Source organism: Nerophis lumbriciformis, linkage group LG21 (genome assembly GCF_033978685.3).
Source record: "Nerophis lumbriciformis linkage group LG21, RoL_Nlum_v2.1, whole genome shotgun sequence".
Lineage (NCBI taxonomy): Eukaryota > Metazoa > Chordata > Actinopteri > Syngnathiformes > Syngnathidae > Nerophis > Nerophis lumbriciformis.
Genome location: NC_084568.2, coordinates 36052011 through 36060000, shown reverse-complemented (window position 1 = coordinate 36060000; position 7990 = coordinate 36052011). Strand labels below are relative to the sequence as shown.

The 7990-nt window shown below is 38.0% G+C and overlaps 1 protein-coding gene across 1 annotated transcript in view; it reads right to left on the bottom strand.

Annotated features, from left to right (window-relative positions):
- dlgap3 (discs, large (Drosophila) homolog-associated protein 3) overlaps nt 1–7990 on the bottom strand; it is a 319861-nt gene that overhangs the window by 212311 nt on the left and 99560 nt on the right. The gene's annotated exons all lie outside the window — the stretch shown is intronic.

Below are 7990 nucleotides of genomic sequence, written 5' to 3'. Positions count from 1 at the left end.
CAATATTTTTCCCCAAGAATACTTCAAAGTCGCATATTTGATGTGAAGTAATCAGAGCCTTGAATAGGTCAATAATTCATAACATTGATTTTGATAAATGTTTTTTATTTTTTATTTTTTTTCCAGCACTAACCATTAAAAAAAAGAAGAAAAATCACACTAAAATTCTCAGGGATCCGAAAATGGCCCCACTCATTATTTGTATTATAATTATTTTTTTAACTTTTAACCCATTAATCTCTAGATCAACTTCAGATCTATCCGTCGATTATATATATTTTTTAAATGATCAGTTCTTAATGGGGTTTTTTGTTTGTTTGTTTTGCTCTTTTTGTCATAGAAAACTTTGTTTTATACAGCAAACACAAAATATGCAATATTTTCCCCCAAAAGCATTTCAAAGTGGAATATTTGATGTGAAGTAATTGGAGCCTTAAATAGGTCAAAAATTCATACCATTGATTTTGATCCTTTTTTTAAATTTTTTTTATTGTTATACCAGCAATGACTGTTTTAGAAAAGAAATCCCACAAATTCTCAGGGATCCAAAAAAATAATAACAAATAAATATATATATATATATATATATATATCCATCCATCCATCCATTTACTACCGCTTTCTCCCTTTGGGGTCGCGGGGGGCACTGGAGCCTATCTCAGCTACAATCGGGCGGAAGGCGGGGTACACCCTGGACAAGTCGCCACTGCATCGCAGGGCCAACACAGATAGACAGACAACATTCACACTCACTTTCACAAACTAGGGCCAATTTAGTGTTGCCAATCAACCTATCCCCAGGTGCATGTCTTTGGAGGTGGGAGGAAGCCGGAGTACCCGGAGGGAACCCACACAGTCACGGGGAGAACATGCAAACTCCACACAGAAAGATCCCGAGCCCGGGATTGAACCCAAGACTACTCAGGACCTTCGTATTGTGAGGCAGATGCACTAACCCCTCTTCCACCGTGCTGCCCATATATATATATATATATATATATATGTATATGTATATGTATATGTATATATATATATATATATGTATATATATATATATGTATATGTATATATATGTATATATATGTATATATATGTATATGTATATATATGTATGTATATATATATATATATATATATATATATGTGTATATATGTATATATATATATATATATATATATATGTGTATATATATATATATGTGTGTGTATATATATATATATGTGTGTATATATATATATATATATATATATATATATATATTTTTTTTTAAACTTTTAACCCATTAATTTCTAGATCAACTTCAGATTTATCCGTCGATTATTTATATATATATATATATATATATATATATATATATATATATATACGTATATATATATATGTCTTAATAAGGTTATCCAAAAAATAGTGCTCGATACCGTAGTAGAGCGCAATATATGTATGTGTGGGAAAAAAATCACAAGACTACCGTACTTCATCTCTACAGGCCTGTTTCATGAGGGGTTCCCTCAATCATCAGGAAATCTCCTGATGATTGAGGGAACCCCTCATGAAACAGGCCTGTAGAGATGAAGTAGTCTTGTGATTTTTTTTTCCCACACATACATATATATATATATATATATATATATATATATATATATATATATATATATATATATATATATATATAATTTCTTAATGGGGTTGTTTGTTTTACTCTTTTTGTCATAGAAAACGTTGTTTCATATGGCAAATACAAAATATGCAATATTTTTCCTCAAAAAACATTTCAAAGTGTAATATTTGATATGAAGCAATTGAAGCCTTGAATGGGTCAATAATTCTGATTAAGATTGATTTTGATTGTTTTTTATTTTACGAGCCATGACATTTTAAACAAAGAAAAATCCCAATAAAATTCTCAGGAATCCAAAATGGCTCCACTCATAAAAATGTTAAAAATAGGTCATACATTTAATTTTTTTTAACTTTCAACCCATAAATATCTAGATCCACTTCAGATCTATTAGTTGATTATACATTTTTTGCTCTTTTTGTTTTAGAAAACCTAGTTTTTTTAATGGCAAACTCATTAAATATGCAATATTTTCCCCAAATATATATTTCAAAGTGTAATATTTGATGTGAAGTAATCGGAGACTTCAATAGGTCAATAATTCATATCAACATTGATTTTGATTCAATATATATATATTTTTTTTAGCAATTATAGGTTGAGAGCTTCAGTTTTATGTTATTGGAATAAACATTGCAACTTTTTTTCATTACATTTCACCTGTGTGCATTTGTATTTCACTTTTATGTTTAGAGTATTTTTAGAGTTTTCCGCGGGCCATTAAAAAATGTCGCTGCGGGGCCGCAAATGCACTTTGGGCACTGTTGCATTTATAGTTGAGGCTAAAAGGAGCGTAGTGAGTTTTCTAATCCAGTATTACACTTGGCGATATGAAAAGGTAAAAAAATAGGTTGATAGGTCCAAGAGGGAAAGAAAAGTGTTTGAGCGGTGAAGCCAATTTAAAACTGCTATGCCGTGTCTGCATTATTTGAAAAAGTAAACAAAACACAATAAATGGAAAAAACTACGGGAAAAAGAGCTGTTCTTCAGACACTATGTATTTAGGGGAAAAGCTTCTGCTACAATATAAACTTAAATAATTCGCTCATTTTATAATTGCAGCTGTAAGTCTGTCACAATGATGCCATCCGAACTGACCCTAAAATAGCACTTTATTCTATGGGCTTTTGAATGGACACCACAGCTCAACCGGACTCACACTAACAAAAGACGTGTGGACTTACCGCTTAAATAGAAGTTTAACAGAGACAAATAGAAGTTTAGCAGAGACAAATAGAAGTTTAGCAGAGACAAAGTAAAACTGTATGCATGCGTTCCATAAGTCCATCAGAGGACAATAAGCAAACACCTGCAGAGCATTATCACCATCATCATGTGGCCCCCCATAGCCGATAAAAGCTGCCCGAAAACAGCCGCAAAGAGCAGGGGCCCCCAACGTTTTTCCTTCAAGGGCTAAAGTAAAAATGTGCTAATTATTTTCCCAGTTGAAAAAACGAAGCCAGATCTTTTTTTGTAATTGCCATCACAGCATTCTCACTCCTGTCAGATTAATTGTATCTAAGTTATCACAAAACTTTGTGTTTCAATGAGTTTCCGGCGAGCATACAAAAGCTGTCTTTGATCTTACCAATCAAAAGGCTTGTAAAACTCCACTTTGTAGGGATGGCAAGCGACATGGTGTCGGATTCTTTGATGTATTGTAATCCACAGGAAGATTTTGTCTTGACCCGAGACTACAAAGCGGAGAGGAAGCAGGACCTGACTCTCCTCCAGGCACCTTTTCTTTGAACGGTTTTGTGACAAAGGCAGCGGCTGTTTACGACCCCCCTTCCTTTAGAAACAGCTGTTGCCATGTAATCTGGGAAAGTCCAAATAAAAGAGGAGGCGTACAATCTTTCGTCAGAGCGTGGGATGACACTGGGCGTTTCTCCTCATTGAGCCACATTTAATTCTCTCTGTTTAATTCCTTGCTTCTTGTCTTGATGACACATATGTCATCAGTGTTTGAACCTGACAGCTCCTGTTGATGGGCTCATGCCCAACAGATATGAAACTGAAATGCTCCCGCAACGGCACATTTGGCTTTGAAATATATATATTTTTTTCCTCCGAATTGTTACTCTGCGGGGGAAGTGTAGTGTGGCATGGTTAGCTGTTCCTTGTTCTCTCATCCTCCAGTGATAATGATACTTATCTGATTTAGAAGCTGCACTGTTGTTGCTGGCGAGGACGCTAACATTGCGTAAGAACACCCTTGTTTGCGTGTCGCTGTCAAATTTGCTGGACACTGCTAAAATGTGTCGACATGAATTATCACGATATAACTCGCTCTATCGCCGTCCTATTTGATATTATTGTAATTATCGGGACTATACAGTGTGAGCCGCACCCGCAAAATTGTAGAAGATATAATTTCCGTATATTGGCCGCACTGGACTATAAGCCGTGGATATATACGTTGTGAAATGAGTTATTTACACAGAATCGTTATATAAATGTTTATTTACGTACTTTTTAACGGTGCCTGTCACGCCGCAGTAAAGCGGCGGAGTAAACAAAACAGAAGTCATGGCCCAGTCAGCTAAACAGACTAATAACTCCACGTTGACATTTTTGGTGAATTAACGAAACTAAGACAGTACAAAAAGAAGCTAATAATGCTAACACAGCCACTCGTAAACGTGTTAACATATTAGCTAATGCTAACGACGCTGCCGTCATTACATGATGATAGCACGTACAAATATGCACGAAAACACACCTACAGACGTCACACACGGGACGGTTTAGTCAGTAAGAATTGTTTTAGTTATATTGTAAAATGTACAAACTTCGCTTCAGAGTGATGAATGACGACTCCAGATGAGTAGGAAACGCTACGGACGACTAGAATACAGGACGACACTTCTACTTCCAGTCCAAAGCTTTAAACTGCAGGAATTCACATTTACCCAGCAGCACCTGTAGTGAGCAAGCTTGTCCAAAAGATGGCGCCATAGCAATAACAAACAATAACACACCATTGAAGTGTCTTTGCTTGGGTTTAATGAAAACTAAAAAAAGATGTTTCAGGTGTGTGTGTAGGACAAACAGATGTTTTAGGTGTGTTTGTAGGACAAACAGATGTTTCAGGTGTGTTTGTAGGACAAGGATATGTTTCAGGTGTGTGTAGGACAAACAGATGTTTCAGGTGTGCTTGAAGGACAAGGAGATGTTTTAGGTGTTTGTAGGACAAACAGATGTTTTAGGTGTGTTTGTAGGACAAGGAGATGTTTCAGGTGTGTAGGACAAACAGATGTTTCAGGTGTGCTTGTAGGACAAACAGATGTTTCAGGTGTGTGTAGGACAAGGATATGTTTCAGGTGTGTTTGTAGGACAAGGAGATGTTTCAGGTGTGTTTGTAGGACAAGGAGATGTTTCAGGTGTGCTTGTAGGACAAGGAGATGTTTCAGGTGTGTGTGTAGGACAAGGAGATGTTTCAGGTGTGCTTGTAGGACAAATAGATGTTTCAGGTGTGCTTGTAGGACAAATAGATGTTTCAGGTGTGTGTAGGACGTGGAGATGTTTCAGGTGTGTTTGTAGGACAAGGAGATGTTTCAGGTGTGCTTGAAGGACAAGGAGATGTTTTAGGTGTTTGTAGGACAAACAGATGTTTTAGGTGTGTTTGTAGGACAAGGAGATGTTTCAGGTGTGTAGGACAAACAGATGTTTCAGGTGTGCTTGTAGGACAAACAGATGTTTCAGGTGTGTGTAGGACAAGGATATGTTTCAGGTGTGTCTGTAGGACAAGGAGATGTTTCAGGTGTGTTTGTAGGACAAGGAGATGTTTCAGGTGTGTTTGTAGGACAAGGAGATGTTTCAGGTGTGTTTGTAGGACAAGGAGATGTTTCAGGTGTGTTTGTAGGACAAGGATATGTTTCAGGTGTGTTTGTAGGACAAAGAGATGTTTCAGGTGTGTTTGTAGGACAAGGAGATGTTTCAGGTGTGCTTGTAGGACAAATAGATGTTTCAGGTGTGTCTAGGACAAGGAGATGTTTCAGGTGTGTTTGTAGGACAAGGAGATGTTTCAGGTGTGTGTGTAGGACAAGGATATGTTTCAGGTGTGTTTGTAGGACAAGGATATGTTTCAGGTGTGTTTGTAGGACAAGGAGATGTTTCAGGTGTGTTTGTAGGACAAGGAGATGTTTCAGGTGTGCTTGTAGGACAAATAGATGTTTCAGGTGTGTTTGTAGGACAAGGAGATGTTTCAGGTGTGTTTGTAGGACAAGGAGATGTTTCAGGTGTGTTTGTAGGACAAGGAGATGTCAAGTGTGCTTGTGAGACAAATAGAAAAGTTTCGCATAGCCCCTCACGGTCGGGGAAATGGTAAAAAAAAATGAAAAAAGAGAAATGAAAAGAGTCATTTCCCCTCCTGAAATGTGGCACCACTGTGCTCTGCCGTCTCTCCCTTCTGCTTGTAGCCCTCCAGCGATACAGGGATTAGCAGAGAATTTTGGTGTGTGAAGCTCCCGCTGTGACGGTGCAGCCTGTGATCGAAAGGAATCCATCTCGCTGCGTTAAGACTCGCGCTGGCAATGAAAAGGAAAAGCATTCTCCAGCAAATAGGATTCTCCCCATTAAGACACGCTCTTTGCTCATTGTCACAGGTGTCAACGTGTGTGTGTGTGTGTGTGTGTGTGTGTGTGTCTTTAACCACAGCATTGTAGCTTCAGGTATCATACTACCAAGATGTGGTCCATATGTGTTTATGTTGTTACACCACTGGTTGCCATATTGACTACTACTGCTATGTTGACTAAAAGTAATGCTAGGCATCTAGCAAGTCATAAAAAAAAAAAAAAATGACTACCGTATTTTCCAGACGATAGAGCGCACCGGTATATAAGCCACACCCACTATGTTTTAGGAAAAACAAAAATGCTTCTATATATTAGCCGGACCGGATTAGTAGTCGCAGATGTATACTTATTTACACAGAAATATTTTGTAAATATTTATTTACATACCTTTAATCATTTCCAAACGGTCTGTAACAAGGCAGTAAAACGGCCGATCGAACAAAACAGAAGCCAGCTCTCCAATTAGCTAAACAGACTCCCCAAATCCACGGTGGGGAAAGTTATGAAACTGAAACAATACAAATGGAATGCCATTGTAAGGTAACTACAAAGACGTGTTAGCATATTTGCTAATGTTAACGAGGCTAGTTTCATTACATTATGGGAGCACGTACACATATATGTACATGGAAACACTCCTACAGACAATGAATTGTCTTAGTTATATCATGAATGAATGAATCCATACAAGTAAAAACGCCATGGACAGTTTTACTTCTAGTTTAAGGCGTTAGAACAGGGAGTACATTTTCAGCCTGAAATACCTGCAGTGAGCAAACTCGTCCAAAAGATGGCGCCACAGTAACACACCTTTTCAGTCCACTGCTTGGGTTTAATGAAAACTATTGAGCACAAAATGTTATGGCCATTAGCGAAAAAAGTCCATAAATTAGCCGCACTGTTTCGGAAGCCGCAGGGTTTAAAGTGTAAGAAAAAAGTAGCGCCTCATAGTCCGGAGTTTACGGTAATCAGGATTTGGGATAATGCTCGGCGATAAAATGCTATCAGTTAATATCGTAACCGTTTTCAATAAAAAATGTTTTTAGTAAAATATTTGCTATATATATTTTTCTTCTTTGTCAGAAGAAACCGGAAGTTACAAAGCAAGGCAAAGACACCCGCTCTCTGGTAACAGAGCAACACAGGAAGCGATCGCTAATCGGTGGGAGCTAACAGCCAATCGGGTAACCGTATCAACTATCAAGTTTGGTTGCGCCATCTTGTCGTCTGGCCGTGGATTCTTTGCATGGAGGGAGATGAGAAAGTGAAAATGAAGAAATTGTGGATACAACAGAAAAATGTACACCCCCAAATCCTCCACACGACACCTCCGCTCTGGACAGGCTAACCTCCTCTGACCTCCGAGGACAAAGCTCCGAACAATGGGAGACCGGGCTTCCGGCTCCCAGTCTGTGGAACACTCTCCCTGACCACCTGACGGCACCACAGACTGTGGATGCTTTTAAAAAAGGTTTAACAACCCTTCTTTTAAAAAAAGCCTTTTTTTAGATATATGTGTGCTGGTTCTAGCTATTAGGCTGTTCTAGTTTAAAACAATTTTTAATGCACTGCTTTTGGGTTTTGTAGAAGGCACAGAAAAGGGAAAGGTGTGTTCTTGTTTCACATAAAGATTGTGGATAATGGGCAACATTTAAAAAAAATAAAAGTTTAGTTTTCCTCTAGTGAAGTGGTTTCCAGCAGATCGTGTCCTGCTCCGCTCTCATTATCCGCTGGTGTTAATCTCCAGATCTGCTCGTTAAAGCCGGCGAAAAACATGTCAGGGGCTACACG